Genomic DNA, 17,109 nt, shown 5'->3' on the forward strand with positions numbered 1-17,109 from the left:
TCATGACCAGGATTTATGTCTAAGCATTAAAACCCAAGGTTATCAAGCAAGGTGACCAGGGCCCAGCAGCCAAGTTAGCTGAAAACTTACAAAGTAAGAGTCTCACCCACCACACCCACTCCACCCCCAAGAATCTCATTTCATAGGTACACAATAGAACTTTGAGGAATCTCAATGACTTCTTTACCAAGACTTAGAAATGCTGTGTTGGAGAAGAGCTCCTCTCAGAGAGGGGACAGGTTAGAAGCATCCTATCTCTACAAAAAAATAGAAATGACAGAATAGAGGGGTAAGCTGGAGGGGAAGAAAGGAGGCCTAGTTGTAGTGCTTGCCAGTTTCCATGCTATACATATTTCCACCATAGCTATTCTCAAGGTACCCATATGAAATCACTACAGAACATGCAGCTTGCAAAGACATATGTAGTATATATGTAGCATTTCTACCACACAAAAACAACATATGTAATTTCAAATGAATAGAGAGCAATAAATGTAATAACCAATAAAAGAGGGGTTTTAAAAAAATATCAGCCCTTGTTGTCCAAATTAATTTAGAAAATTTAAATCTCAGAAACTTTGTTTTTTTTTTAAATGTGTGTGGTGTTTGCCTGCATGTATCTCCATGCACCATGTGCATGCAGTGCCCACGGAGGCCAGAAGAGAGTTCTGGGTACTTTTGAACTGGAGTTATAAGTAGTTGAGAGCTGTGGCACTGGTGGCTAAAAGAGAAGCCAGTGTTCTTAACCTCTGAGCCATCTGTTAATCAGAAAAATCAAAAATCTGGATTTTTCTTTTAGATAATGGCACACTTTCACAATTAGCTCACCAAACACCTAAGAATGTAAAAGCCAGCTCTCAGGATGAACCAATTCTATCAGTTACAAAACTCTCACTATAAATTGGATGTGGTGACACATGTCTGTAGTCTTGGCTCTTGGGAGGAGTATGCGAGAGACTCAGGAGTTTACAGTTACTCTCAGCTGCAGTGAATTCAAGGCCCCTATGAGACCATAAGAAATCATTATTGTAGGATACTATAATAAGCATGTTCTCCTATACATTTTTACTTTCTTTGAATTATTTCCATTTATATTCCCTGAATCAAAACCCTTGCCTGTGCTATATTGCCAAGTTACTTTATGAAATGATCATATGGATTCTATTCTGGCACAAAATATAAGAATAGTTTCTGTTTTCATTTAGATTTGTTGACCTAAGGAAGAAATCATATTTAAAAGTCATCTTAAATGTAAATAAATAATATTAGTTCTATCAAAACCATTGAAAACCAAAGGCAGTGGGCTTCTTGCCATCTTTGTGTCTTGGTCTTCTTGTCTGGACTGTAACAGGGAGAGGCCAAACCCTTGCATCTGCCCTGGCCTCTGCTCCTGGGGAAGGATGGCAGGAGTGGGATGGGGAGCAGGAGTGAAGGAGGCTCTGTAATGAGCATAGTAAAGCATGCCTTTAGACATGTGAAAGTCACTTAGTCAAGATCAACACCATAGCCAAGGCTGCACCTGATAACCAGAACTCAGTCACACCCTCATTCAAGATAACCAGTGTCTCAGTTAGGATTGCCACTGCTGTGACTGCAATGAAACACCAGGACGAAAAGCTAGGTTGGGGAGTAAGGGGTTGATTTGTCTTACACTTTCATCCTTGGAGGAACCCAAACATGCTGGGACATGGAGGCAGGAGCAGATGCAGAGGCCTAGGAGGAGTGCTGCTTTCCGGTTTGCTCTTTAGGGCTTGCTCAGCCTGCTTTCTTATAGAACCCAGGACCTCCAGCCCAATAGGCTGGGCCCTCCCCCATCAATCACTAATTGAAAAACTGCCTCACAGCTGTATCTCATGGAGGTGTTTTCCTCAACTGAGGTTCCTTCTTCTGTGATGACTCTAGCCTGGGTCAAGCTGGCATACAAAACCAACCAGTACAACCACAGACAGTCCATGCTGCCCACGGGACACTATATAAGCAGAGACCAAGGGCAATGCTCTGCTCTGCTCTGCTCATCTGGAGAGACACTGCCTTGACCTGCACTGGGAGTCTTCCCCCAGGAACCTGACCTTTGAATCAGAGACTTACTTAGAGACTGGGCCTGACCTTCGCACAGGTGAGCAGCCTTGGGAATTTAGGTTTAGGGCTGTAGTTAGGGATTTAGAGTGTGAACATTGGGTGATGACTCTCAGCATAATAAAATACAACGTTTGTTTTACCAACCTCCTGTATCTACCTTCTTGCCTGGGATAGGTGACCTCACCCATTCAGGAGACAGCACAGGTACTTTGTTGCCTTGTGGAGCTTGCTTCCCATTTATAAAGCCCTAGGCTCCATCTCCAGTACTGCCTTCCTCCCCCCAAACCAAACCAAACCAAACCAGACCCAGCTGGTACTGCGTTGCCTTATGTATCAGATTTCATAGAAGAGATCGCTTGCTACAGGCACGCTTAGGTGATGCTAAGAGCATTTATTGTGGATTGTTGGAAACAAGACTAGTCAGGGTCTTTTTCTTTTTTTCAGCTACAACATTTCTCCCTAAAACCCTTCCATATACTTCTTCTTGCTCCCCTTCAAACCCATTAATTGCTATTGCATGTAAATGTGTGTGTGTGTGTGTGTGTATATATATATATATATTCCTAAATATAGCCTGCTGGGTCTGTGTGATGTTACTTGTAAGTATGTTTTCAGGTCTGATCCTTGACACTGTACACCATTTGCTGTCCTCTCTCCTGAAGAAGGCCACACCTCCCACTTCAGCTTCCTTCAATTACCTGAAGTTCTTTGAGGCCTCGTGGGCTCCCCCTACACATACTTTTTCCTGTCTTTAGCTGTTCAGTTCATGTTTAGGCAGTGATGTTGGTGAAATGTTTATGGGTGGAGCTTCTGACTTTGCTAGGAAACATAATCTCGCTGAAAATTTCCTGGTCTTGTAATCTTTCTGTCCACTCTTATACAGTGTTCCCTGAGTCTTAGGTACAGGAGTTGTTTTGTAGATGTATCTTTTGGGATTGTGCTCCACAACTCTGCGTTCTGATTGGTTGTGGTTTTCTGTGGTGACCCCTGTCTATTGCGAAGAGAAATTGTCTTGATGAGGTCTGAAGACTACGCCTATCTGTGGGTAAGTCGATAGGTTCTTAGGGATTATGCTGGTTTGGTGAAATTGTGGTTTGTGGGTTCTCCTCCACTATCCATGACTTCATCGGCACTGGGTAGTTAGCTGGGTTTCCAGTGCCAGGCATGGTTTCCCTCTTAAGTCCAGTGAGAGAGCTGTTGGTTTTGGCCCAGGTCTTTACAGTCTACACTTCCATCCAAAATCTGTGTATATTGTCCACAAGCCTCTAAAGTTGATATTGCCAGTATAGAGCTTGCCTAACACAAATGAAGGCCTGAGGACCATCCCTAGCATCCCTAGCATCCTTAGCAGCCCTAGCAGCCCTAGCAGCCCTAGCAGCCCTAGCAGCCCTAGCAGCCCTAGCAGCCCTAGCAGCCCTAGCAGCCCTAGCAGCCCTAGCAGCCCTAGCAGCCCTAGCAGCCCTAGCAGCCCTAGCAGCCCTAGCAGCCCTAGCAGCCCTAGCAGCCCTAGCAAACCAGGATGTGCAGGCACAGGAATCAAAAGATCATGGTCATCCTCTGCTATACAGAGTTCAAGCATGAGGACCTGAGGTGAAACCCCTAGCACCCATGATAAAGAAGTCAGGATGAGGCCCAGAGAGAGGGATCAGTGGTTGAGGACATTTTACTGCCCAATCAGAACTGGCGTTCAGATTCCATACAATAAGCCAGGCGCACTGCACATTCCTGCAACACCAACCACAGGGATGGGGGGTAGGGTGTGAGCTGCTGGAGTTTCCCCAGAGCTTACTGACTTCCAGCCTGGGTGAGGAACTATGGGTTCCAGTTTCAGGGAGAGGCCCCGCTTCAAAGGAACAGGGAGACGGTGGATAAGAAGGACATCAGCTCCCCCTCAGAGGTGCGCACGCGCACACACACACGTACACACAGAGGCATAAACTTATACACACACATTACCACACACATTAATAAACACATCTTTAAACACTCCTGCCTGTAAAGCCAATTCTGGAGGAGAAAACCAGGGAGATCTTAGAAGCTCCCTGGCCAGCCAGCCTAACCAGACTGGTGGGCTTCAGGCTCAGTGAGAGACCTTGTCTCACAGCAAGGCAGAGAGTGATAGGATACCCAACATTCTTCTCCAGGGTACACACAGATACATAAACCACACACAAAGAATATACTTCTAAAATGTTTAAAGAGTGTAAAAGGTTTCAATTGCCCAGGGACTCTTCTCATGTTTAAGATGACACTAAAGAATGTGAAGAGAGGTTTTTTTTTTTTTTTTCAACATACCATGAGCTAGCTCACTCTTAAATCAACAGTACACCTTACTGTTTGTTTTTTCCTCAAAACACTTGAAAAAATACAAGTCTGGGAAAAAATACACTGGGAAACAGCAGTGAATTATGATCCTTCAATTAAATGCTATGATATCTTAATGGACTGAGAAAAAAATAAGTGGGGCTTGGTGGCACACACACACAGAAAATCCCAGCTCTTGAGTGGCAGAAGTAAGAGGGGAGCTGCATATTTGAAGACAGCCTGGGCAACATCGTGACAGTCTCTCTCAAAAAATAAAAATAAAAGCCCCAAATTATCAGGCTAAGCTCAGCACACATACTCTAAAATTGCAGTGGTCAACGGCACATGGTTCTTTCTCTTCTGTGTGGCCAGCTCTGCTGACAGAACCTTCTTCCTGACTCCTACCATGAGCATTTCATAGAATCCCACTCTCGCCAAGAACTTCCCAGCACGCAGCTAATGTCAGATGAGTCCATACATCGTAGGGCCACAGTCCACTCTAGCACGAACTCCACTGTGATGGTTGGTTTTTTCCATGACTTTTCTTCTGTCAGATGACTGTGTGTAACACAGGAGAAACTAACATTCACGATGTCATTTCTATGTTCTAGGCTCTAAACACTGCCCACACACTGTTTCCTACACTTCCTGAGAAGATTGTCAAATAGCTACAATTTTAACTTCACTAAAAGATGGGGAAACTGAGGCACATGTGAACTGACTTTAGAAAGAAAGTCCCCAAGATCTAACTCCATACCCACTGGCTTTTAGAGGCTTATAGCCATTGCTTCTTCTAGCGAGGATGCCGAGGGCCCAGTGGTACCTACAAGTCACCCAGATATGCCCTACATGCCAGCTTTCCCAGCTGTGCTGGCAGATCTAGATGTGACATTGGCTACATGTGCCTACAGTATGATATTTACCATCTTTGGGCTGGCAAGATGGTCAGTGGACTGGCATAGCTCTGAACTTCTGAAGCAGTGCTTTGATTCACCTACTATCCTTCTACCCAAAGAAGGAGATAACCAACTCCCCAAAGCTGCATGACTTCCACATGCACATGCAGGGAAACACACATGCATGCACACACTAATGAATACAATTATAACACATTTACCATCAGCAACACCTTAACAGGCAGTTTTTCCTGCTCAGGATAATAGTATTTGGCTGGATTTCCAACACATCCTTCTCTCTTCTAAAAAAAAAAAAATATATATATATATATATATATATATGTATAAAATTATAAATATATATGCCTATAATATTAGGATCAAAAATTTTTTCCTATTTTATTCCCAAATTCTGTATCCTTACCTTGCCTGCCTTAGTTAGGGTTTTACTGCTGTCAACAGACATGATGACCAAGGCAACTCATAGACAACATTTAATTGGGGCTGGCTCAGAGGTTCAGAGGTTCAGTCCATTATCATCAAGGCGGGACTATGGCAGCATCCAGGCAGGAATAGTGCAAGAGGAGCTGAGAGTTCTACATCTTCATCTGAAGGCTGCTAGTGGAAGACTGCTTCTAGACAGCTAGGGTGAGGTTGTTAAGATCACGCCCACAGTGACACACCTACTCCAACAAGTCCACACCTCCCAATAGTGCCACTCCCTAGGCTAAACATACACATTACCTTAGCTTACAGTTTTATTATAAAAGTGAAGATAATTATGAAACTAAACACACACACACACACACACACAGTATAAGAACCCATTTCCTATATCCCAGCCCTTGGGAGGTGGAAGCAGGAATATCACAAATTCAAGGTCAGCCTCAGCCAAAGACAGTTCAAGGTGGACCAGTGCTATCTGATACCCTGTCTCAAAACCGAAACAATTAGAACAGAACTAGAACAAAGTAGTTAAAAGTCAATGTGAAGGGCATGTAGATAAGACACCAACCATAAAACTCTTCTTTCCCTGGAGTGCCTATGGAGTTTTAGTGATTAGCTGGCTCTCTCCACCTGCTCACTGACCTTCTCATTCGGCTCCCATTGGGTGCAAACTGCTGTATATACTTAGGGAGCCATCTGTGGCCACCAGGGCCGTGCCTTCTTCCAGAATTTAGACAGCAAGAAAATTTGATGCAGATGCAGGGATTGCAACACCCCCTGCTGTTCACAACTCCACCTGGACAACGATGGCATAAACCAGAGGTTCCTGAAGACAGTTCCACTGTAGCTTATGGCCCTTCACTCCTTCCTCTCCTCTCCTCTCCTCTCCTCTCCTCTCCTCTCCTCTCCTCTCCTCTCCTCTTCTTTCTCTTTCTTTCTTTCTTTCTTTCTTTCTTTCTTTCTTTCTTTCTTTCTTTCTTTCTTTTGTGACTAGCATACTGGACAGGTTTCCGTTGTTATATTTGACACAAACTGAGTCATCTGGAAAGAGGATGTGATGGATTATATACAACAGATTATGCTTGGCCCAGGGAGTGTCACTATTAGAAGGCGGGGTCTTGTTGGAGTAGGTGTGTCACTGTGGGCATGGGCTTAAGACTCTCACCCTAGCTACCCTAGAAGTCAGTATTCTGCTAGCAGCCTTCAGATAAAGATGTAGAACTCTCAGCTTGCTACACTTGTTTAAAATGCTCTTCACACGACTTAACCAGAGAACAAAGTCTATGATGGGTGTTTCTGAGACTTCCTATGTCAATGCGATTAATCTGAGTCTCTTCACCTTAGTCTCAGGCAGACTCGTCAGACAAGGGCAAAAGGCAGCCATGTTCTTCACCAAAATACCACAAAAAACAGCCTCTAGACCACATACTGAAGTTCTTCTCCACTGAAACCTCTTGGGCCAGGTCTGCACAGTTCAAATCATTCATAGCAACAAAGGCTTCCTTATTCCTACTAGGATAGCCCATTAAGCCCAACTTAAAGCATTCCACTGCTTTCTAAAGCCCCCCAAATCCACATTACTCCAAACAAAAGCATTGTCAAGCCTACCACAGCAATACCCCAGTCGCTGGTACTAACTTCTGTCTTAGTTAGGGTTTAACTGCTGTGAACAGACACCATGACCAAGGCAAGTCTTATAAGGACAGTATTTAATTTGGGCTGCCTTACAGGTTCAGTTCAGGCCAGTATCATCAAGGCAGGAACATGGCAGTGTCCAGGCAGGCATGGTGCAAGTTAATTAAGATTAAGATTAAGATTAATAATTAAGGTTAAGGCCCATCAGATGGACCTATGAGGCATTTTCTTAATTAATGGTAGATGTGAGAGGACTCAGCCCACTGTGGGCAATACTGTCCTGGGGCAGGTGGTCCTGGATACTGCAAGAGAGCAGACAGAGCAAGCCAGTAAGCAGCACTGTCTGTGGCCTCTCTTGTCTTCAATTCCTGCCCTGACTTCCCTCAGTGACGGACTCACTAAGAGGTATAAGTAGAATTAAACCCTTTCCTGCTATTACAGAACTAGAAAGCAAACTAGGATAATTAGCAACAGTTAAGACATTAAGATCACATGACAAAAGCCAACACCTTTGATTTTCCCAAGCCTGTCCTGTCCTAGGAGTCTCCAGACTTTTTACGGAGCCCTGCCAAAGGTTCTATTCCACTGCCTCCACCTATGCACCTTTAGCTCCTAGGCTGCTCCTCAGGCCCCCTCTCCAAAAGTGCTGTCTGTAAAAGTCTCCGTGGAAAAGAACCACTTTGAATAGAAACATTCTCTGTTTTTAATATACAGTTTGTAAGTTTTTTGCTTCAGAACTAACTCTCGTTCACCTCTAAAGAACTAACGCAGGCTATTTTTGTTCCCTGCTGCTCTTGGCTGAGTTTCCTCTGTGCGTCAGAGGTTTTCAAAAGGTTTCCAAGTCTAGATCCCAAATGCTCAAAAATGATTAAGTACAAAATAAGATGTTCTCCTCATCCAAAGGCCAGCCTTGGGTCGTAAAATAAGATGTTCCCTTCAACAAGAAGAGAGTTCAGTGTCGCCACTTGGTAAAGGAGATTGGAAATCCAGGGCAAGACCACAAAGACCCGAGTCAGTGTAAGAGTCCACTCTGGCCCCTCATAGGACCAGGGCTGTTACCAAGAAACTTGGCTCCAATATAGTCTACTTGGCTCCAAAATATTGGAGCGCGGCATGGGTGTAGCTCAATTGGCAGAATGCCTTCTTAGCATGCTTGGAGCCCATAGTTCAGTTCTCAACATGGTATATAACTCTGATGGTGTGGTGAGAAAGGCTTGTGATCCCCAGCACTTGGGAGTTGGTGACAAGAGGACCAAAAGTCATCCTTAACTATATTGCTATGTAGATAGCAAGTTCAAGGCCAGCCTAGCCTACATGAGACCCAGTCTCCAAAAATAATTGTGTGTATGTGTGTGTTAAGAAGAAAGAAAGAAAGAAAGAAAGAAAGAAAGAAAGAAAGAAAGAAAGAAAGAGAGAGAGAGAGAGAGAGAGAGAAGGAGGAGGAGGAGGAGGAGGAGGAGGAAGAAGAAGAAGAAGAAGAAGAAGAAGAAGAAGAAGAAGAAGAAGAAGAAGAAGAAGAAGAAGAAGGAAGGAAGGAGAGAGAGAGAGAAAGGAAGGAGAGAGAGAAAGAAACAAAGAGAGAGAGAGAAGAGAGAGAGAGAAAGAAAGAGAGGAAGAAAGAAAGATCATAGGTTAATAGATACATAGATTATAGAGAGATGATAGATAGACAGACAGACAGAGAGATTACATTAGATAATTACTCTTCATAGCCAAGAGTTAGAAAATCCTGGCTCAGTCATAGACACAGTCTCCCACTAGCAACATGACCACAATCCACTTTGCCTCCCTCTTCAAAAAAAAATGAAGGAGTTGAACTAACTGTGTAAGCTTCATAATGCTTGCAATTTTGACACATCATTTATGCCTTAGAACAAGGGCAAAATAAGAACAAAGATGTAGAAAGGTGGCTGGTTAGGGAAGTAGAGTCCAAGACTATTTTCTTAGAGAGCCAGAAATACAAAAGCTCTAGGGTCAGGTTGCATGGGCTGGAGGCCCAGCTCTGCCTCATGCTGTGACCTCCCATGCCTCTCACAGCCTCATTTACATAAAGGAGGTTTTTCACATCTGTAGAATGCTCTGAATGGTATCCAAAGCCAAGTGGACACCAAGTAAGTGCTCATTAAGTAAACAATTTATCATCTTATTTTGTCATTATAATGCTTATTCAATAAATCTAAAACCTGATAAAATTTCACAATAGAAAAGAAGATTGTGGTTCTATGGAACAGTTACATAACATATGCTGTTGTTAACTAACCCACCGCTAGAACATCTGGGATCCAGATTTGATACTGCACTGTGAGTTCAGGGAAAACACAGCATCAGAGCACATTCCCACTGAACCATATGATGCAATCTGTATGGTTGCCTTTCTAATCAGAAAAGTCCCAGGCTTACAGGAAGCTGAGGCTGTTTCTCATCTGAACCCTGGAACATCTTTTCACCACGCCCTAGCAAATACATTCTATTTGTGCTTTTGGGACTTAAAGGACTGTAAGCATAAAACCCAGCCTCCCATATGCCAGCCTTTCTCCTGTACACAATAACTCAATCTAACTACAGGTTTAAAGACCCATATCTCATGTGTTCAGTCCATTGATCTTTAGCATATGGCTAGGGAGGAGAAGAAATTGCTAAACCCAGAAACTTGTTTGATCAGAAAGGTCATTGGGTACTGGAAACATGTCTTTAACTGGGCTCACTCATGGTGTTGACTGGTACTATTGTATGGCTAAAGGGGACAGTGTTGAGATTATTTGTGTTTGTTTGTTTGTTTGTTACATATCCAGAGGAGGGAACACTAAGAATAACCCCCTTCTCTGTTTGTACCTCTAGACAGCTAAACTCACAAAGTGTTTCCACTACAACTCCCAATCAGCTTACCAACTGACCCTCACATAAGCTTCCTCAACCCATGGAGGTAAAATTTACCAGATGCCCTCTATCTGGCTATGCCTTCTATGTCTGCTCTTTAAAAGTGCATTTCTTGCTGACAATGTAGCTCAGTTAGTCAAGTGCACCCCTAACATGTACAACACAAAACCAGGTATGGTGGTATGTGCATGGGGTCCCAACACTTAGGTCAGGGTGCAGGCAGGATGTTCAAAAGCACAAGTCACCTTCTGCAACCCAGCAAGTTTAAGAGAGGCTAGCCTAAGCTATATGAAAAAAGAAAGTGTCTTTCTTGAGCTGGGAATGATAATGCAGCCCTAGAATTGCAGCATTTGGGAGGTAGAAGCAAAGGCAGAAAGATGGATAATTCCTAGGAATCGCCACCAGCAGAGTGAGTTCCATCCAGGGTCATACAAGAGACTATATAAAATTTCTTTAAAGCTATGTGAAAAGAATTCAACCTTACTCAGTGAGAAAACTGAAGCTTGCAATGCAATCTTTATTACTAAAGTGTTATTAAACCTTGTAAGGAAGTCCAGCAGTCCTTTGGGAATGGACTGGGGGAGACGGTAGCACACTGGCAGAGCTGTAAGATCAAACGTATATTTTTAAATTGTCAAGATGGCAAAGTCACGTGTTTATTTTGATAAAATAAAAATAAAACCTAAAATTATATATATATATATATATATATATATATATATATATATATATATATAAAGGTTAGAAATGGGACTGAAGTGATGGCCCAGCCATTAGGGGCACATCCTGCCTTTCCTTAGCATCTGAGTCCTGTTCACAGCTCTCAGTTTGAGCAACAGCCTCTTCTGGCCTTCTTAGGCACCATATGCACATAACACACACCCAGGCCAGCATATTCACATCATTAAAACTAAAATAAATCTTTAAAACATGTTGCAATTAGAGATAGGTGAATTGTCAGTGTAATGCTTTTCTCATACAGAGTTGCATAAGAGCATTCATACTACATACTAAGACCATACACAGATGCATTCTCAGTAAAGGTCTGATGAGCAGGCTGTCCATTACCTAGACAGTACTCATCTAGTTATCAGTAAATCAATCAACCTAAACGAGCCTGTAGAGAACTTAACACCAGTGTGTGTAAAACACTGATGCCAGAAACAACACAGCAAGGACACCATCTCCTCAAAACCTTCTCCACTCGCACTATTTATTTGAAAAGCTAATTGTACTGGCTCATAAAAATTCAGATACCCGCTTACATAACCATTTAAAAGGTCCCCACACACCATTTAAAGGCTGCTTACAAATTCAAGCTAAACAGTTGAGTACAAACTCTCTCGTGGGCCACAAAGCACGTACTATGGAAAGAGATTCTTGCATAAGTAGGCATAACAGACTAGTTCAAACTAGACTCTCTGCACCCATCAGGCTTCCTTGACAGCACCTCTGACATACCTCTCTGAATTTCCTGGGTAGCTAGTCTCCAGAGGCCCTGGGAAGGTATAAGGAGTTGGCTAAGCTAAAGAAGGTGGGCCTGGCTGTCTAAGAGCTCTCTTCGTCCCGTGGAAAGATCTAGAAATGGTCGAATGCAGAAGCTCCTGTGGTCCTTAAGATTATGTTTTGAGCTTCATGAAAGAAGGCGGCTGGCAGTGATCTGAGATTGGGAGGCGGGGGTGGGGGGTGGGGGTGGGGGGTGAGGAAGGCAAACGTAGGCGTGGCAGGTAGCCCTAGGGTATGGAGGAAAGGGCTGGCCAAATTCTAAGAAGTCCTGACCTGTACTTAAGAGATGGAAGCAGGAGGACCAGGAATGTCATCCTTGGCTACACAGCCTTTGAGTGCATCCTGGGCTACAGAAGACTGTTTCAAACAAACCGTCCCACGGCTTAGAGAACTCCTAAGGTCCCTCCCTGACCCGGAACAGTCAGTCCCAAACATCTTGAGTCGGAGCTAAAATAACAACTGCCTAACACAGGCCTTGCTTTTAATTGCTACCCCTTGTCCCTCCTCCACTTCAGCACAGCACATCTTTGGCCCCGAGGCAGCAGCTGTGTGGCTCGGCGCCCGGCACTGTGCTTCAGCTGGACTCTAAGCCACTGGAATGCAGCACTTCCTGGTTGGTCCGGGATGTTGGTGCCGTCGCCATCCCGGTCAGCCCACAGTGCTAAGGAGCTCAGGGAGCGCGGGACGATCTAGCGGGAGCGTACAGATCTACTGAGCCCGGGACCTGAGGAGGTGGGATGGGGTGCATCCTACAGAGGACGCCCCGGATCTGCAGGGACTTGAGAATGGAGTGGGGCTAGGGCATCAGCAGCTGACCCGGCTCTGCTCTCGGGGAAGTTGTCCTCGCCTGCGGTCAGTGTGCGCGCCGCTCTTGCCAGCGCAGACACTGCAGGAATTAAGACTATGGGAGGGACTCCAGGGTTCCCAAGGGAACTTCAGGGACCTGGCTGGTGAGAGGGGCAAGAGAGGCGGGATGAAGCACGAGGACCGCGAACGTCCTGCAAGCTCAGAAGTCCCGCAAGCCTGGCCCCGGCAGCTCCTACCTGCGGGCCTGGGGCGCGGGCACACACTCTGCGGCGGCGGCGACTTCGGGGGTCTCCGCGCAGCTGGCGCAGCTGGGGCCGCGGAAGAAGGGCGGGCGCTGGGACTCGCCGCCCGGAACTCGGCCGGTCTTCAGGGTGGGGCGGGGCGGCGCCGGCCAGCCTGGGTGACAGCCTCTGCCTCCGGCCTTCCTCCATGCCTCGGTTCTAACACTTTCTTCTGTCCAAGTGTCCTAACTCAGCCACAGTTATCCGCGGGGCGCAGGGGCGCACGCAGGCGTTGTTCTTATCAAGTTCACTTCCCTGGTCTCTGAGTCCAATCCTTGTCCAAGACTGGCCCGCAAGTTACAAGCCAACAGCGAGCCAACTGGTGAAATATTCCTGCCCTGAAGTGACTTGCTTAATTAGGGGCTTTGTAGAGGTCAACTGTGGCCTTCCTGCAAATCCCACGGGTAGGTCTTGGGTAGGTGTTATTGCCTGTTTACAAGGAAACTGAGGCTGACAAGAAAAGAACCAGCCTGACCCTAAGCTTGCTGTAGCCAGGAATCTCTTCAGTCCCCAAAACTGCCTGTGCTTGTCCCCAGACATTAACTCAAACTAACTCTCTCTCTCTCTCTCTCTCTCTCTCTCTCTGTGTGTGTGTGTGTGTGTGTGTGTCGTGGCGGGTGTGTTCTGTTGGTTAGTTTGAAGTTAGGTCTCTGCTGTATACCTGGTTGGCCATGAAGAACAGGTAGAGCTCAAACTAGATGATCCTCCTGTCTCAGTCACACATCGCCCTCACACTTCTCCCACTTGCCATCAGTACTGGGTCTAATTCAGAAATGTTAGAGGGAAAAATAAAAATAAAATGGGAGGAGAACGAGAAAGTCCCATTACCCCGATGGAACTGTCCGCACAGTAACTTTTCTGTTTTAATCCACTTAAGGGAGTCATCATCAAGGGAAACCCAGTGGCTGGGTGATGAGAATAGCAATCCTTTGGGAATATAATTTTGAACACAAGTCAGTTCCAAAACTGGTTGCACAACACTGCTTCCAGCCAAAGCCCAAAGATGCAACAGTTAGTTCCCTGTACATCAAATTGCTGATGCCGTTGGTCTTTTGAAATTGTTTATTGAGTATTATACAGTGAGACAGACCCAGTTACATAATGTCTTACCATGCCCATGGCACTGCATGAAATGAAAAATATAATATTTCTGTCCAGACAGAGGAGGAGTGAAATTACAGCGCGGGGCTCAGTTTTCAAGTAACCTGGAGCTGCCCAGCCCCCCCTAACCGCATTCTTCTCTTTTGAGCACATCTTTCCTAATGATCGCAGAGTCAGGCAGCCGTCACTCTTTCCTTGTTGACAGAAATAATTGATGCCTTTTGAATCCTATGATTCTGACAGATTTTTGCAATTATATGCACAGCCTTCTGAGCAAACAGGGTCTTGCCTAAGAGGGGTTTGGCAAGACTATATAACAAGGAAGTAACTGAAAAGCTGCATACGTCTCCTCCCTCCCTTCCTCCGGTTTATTAGTTTCAGATGATTTGATAAGTGTGTGCCTAGGAGTGACTGCACTCTTACAAGCTTGTCTTTAGATGGTGTGAGACATTTGGTGGAGAAGCACCAGGCTGTACAAATTACATCCTGATTTCTTAAAAGTCATCATTGAAACACATGGCATCAACACATAACAATAGGTCTTTCTGTTACTATTGTAATTATAAATAAGACAACTATTGTACAATGACCGGAATTCTGCCCCCAAAAGGTAGGAAAGTGAAAAGATTACCACAGGTCACCACCCCACAGGGAAGTGAAGCCTAAGCAAACATGCATCTTAGACGTACTAGAATCCTGTTGATCATGATACACTCCTCAGAGAGTTTGTGATAGCTATTTCTTTTCAGGGGTGTCAAGAAAAACAAATGACCAAGAAGAGGGTTTCCTCCTGTTTGAGCCAGCCTGACCTACAGAGGTAGACACTGGAGTTGGGGCGGGTCAGACTAAGAAACCCTGTCTCACTCTCAAGTAGTGTGTGTTTAATCTTCATTATCAGCCGGATTAGGTTTAGACTCACCATGAAAAACCTCCTTTGGGTGGGTGTCCATGAGGACATTTCTAGGAGGGTCTTACTGAGCTGGTCGCCCTGCCATGAATGGGGGTGGCAGTATTCCACGGGCTGCCATCCTGGGCTGAAGAGGAAATGCGAAGCAATCCCCTCTCAGCTTCCCGATTTCAGGCCATTGTGACTGGCTGCCCCAGTCTTATGGCACAGGTCTTTCCTGCCAGGATGGACTGCACACCTCACACTGTGGCCCCAATGAACTCTGCCTCTCTTCAGCTGCTCCTCAGCTAGTGATAGCGATGAGAAAAATAGTTAATATAGAAATACATCTCAAATGTGCAGTTTGATCACACAAGATTTTTTTCTAAACGTGTTCAATACTTCATCTTCTCTTCTGAACATAGGTTTACTTTATAATGTTTGCACCTTTATTTTTGCAAAAATACAAAGTTTTATAGTCCCTTAGAGGAACAATTTTAATGAAAAAATACTTTTTTTTTAATGTACAAAAAGGCTTATTTACAAACTGAGCATATTACCTCAACTCATAGCATGGAGAAAAAGCTAAATTGTTTGTTAATATAAAGTTGGGTGGATGACTTACTTACAGTGTACTGGGGACAACACTGCATAAAATAGATGCAGATGGAGAACGGGAAGCCTAGGGTCTATCTCAAGGCAATGAGCCCTGTCTTAGCAGAGGTTTATTGCTGTGAAAAGACACCAAGACTGTAGCGGCTTCTATGAAGAAAAACATTAAATTGGGGCTGCCTTACTGTTTAGAGGTTTAGTGCACTATCCTCACATGGGAAGCATGGCAGCCTGCAGGCAGAGCTGATGCTAGAGAAGGAGCTGAGAGTTTCACATCCAGATCCAAAGTCAGCAGGGAGAGAGAAAGAGCTTCTGGAACCTCAATGCCCAACTCCCAGTGACACACTTCCTCTAACAAGGCTACAAGTTCCAATCATTTAAACAGTGCCACACCCTATGAGTCTGTGGGGGACCATTCAAATTCAAATCACTCAAGCTCAAAGAATGGAGACCCATCAATTGCCTGCCCCACAGCTCTCATCCTGTTTGGAATTGGCCTTGCCTCTGAATTATAAACAGAGGAGTGTGATAAGCAGAGACTCAAATTCTGGGTTCAAATTCTGTTAACAAGTTCAGAGCCAGAAATGGTGATCCACACGTTTGATCTCAGAACTTGGGAGGCAGAGGCAGGAGTGTGTCTTTCCTTCAAGATCAGCCTGGTTGACATAGTGAGTTCCAGGACAGCAAGGCCTGTACAGAGAGACTCATCTCAAATAAATAAAAGGAGAGGAGGAGGAGGAGGAGAGAGAGGAGGAGGACGTTTTTCTACAGCCATAGTCATGGCAAACTTCCCTTTGGCAGCATTTCTTTTTTCTTTTTTTTTTTTTTAATTAGGTATTTTCCTCATTTACATTTCCAATGCTATCCCAAAAGCCCTCCATACCCTCCACCCCCCCCCCAACTCCCCTACCCACCCATTCCCACTTTTTGGCCCTGGCATTCCCCTGTACTGGGGCATATAAAGTTTGCCTGTCCAATGGGCCTCTCTTTCCAGTGATGGCCGACTAGGCCATCTTTTGATACATAGGCAGCTAGAGACACAAGCTCTGGGGCACTGGTTAGTTCATAATGTTGTTGCACCTACAGGGTTGCAGATCTCTTTAGCTCCTTGGGTACTTTCTCTAGCTCCTCCATTGGGGGCCCTGTGATCCATCCAATAGCTGACTGTGGGCATCCACTTCTGTGTTTGCTAGGCCCCGGCATAGTCTCACAAGTGACACCTATATCTAGGTCCTTTCAGCAAATGATTGCTAGTGTATGCAATGGTGTCAGCATTTGGAGGCTGATTATGGGATGGATCCCTGGATATGGCAGTCTCTAGATGGTCCATCCTTTGGTCTCAACTCCAAACTTTGTAACTCCTTCCATGGGTGTTTTGTTCCCAATACTAAGAAGGGGCAAAGTGTCCACACTTTGGTCTTCGTTCTTCTTCAGTTTCATGTGTTTCGTAAATTGTATCTTATATCTAGGGTATCCTAAGTTTCTGGGCTAATATCCACTTATCAGTGAGTACATATCATTTGAGTTCTTTTGTGATTGGGTTACCTCACTCCGGATGATGCCCTCCAGGTCAATCCATTTGCCTAGGAATTTCATAAATTCATTCTTTTTAATAGCTGAGTAGTACTCCATTGTGTATATGTACCACATTTTTTGTATCCATTCTTCTGTTGAGGGG

General features: G+C 44.8%; 1 protein-coding gene across 1 annotated transcript in view; it reads right to left on the bottom strand.

Moving 5' to 3' along the window:
- Pld1 (phospholipase D1) overlaps nt 1–12,883 on the bottom strand; it is a 191,949-nt gene extending 179,066 nt beyond the window's left edge. The window contains exon 1 of the mRNA XM_029475235.2: nt 12,788–12,883. The gene's annotated coding sequence lies outside the window, so the exon portion shown is untranslated. The remainder of the gene's footprint in view (nt 1–12,787) is intronic.
- Between the last annotated feature and the right edge of the window lie 4,226 nt (nt 12,884–17,109).

Source organism: Mus caroli, unplaced genomic scaffold (genome assembly GCF_978045245.1).
Source record: "Mus caroli unplaced genomic scaffold, Mus_caroli_1 scaffold_3, whole genome shotgun sequence".
NCBI classification, from domain to species: domain Eukaryota; kingdom Metazoa; phylum Chordata; class Mammalia; order Rodentia; family Muridae; genus Mus; species Mus caroli.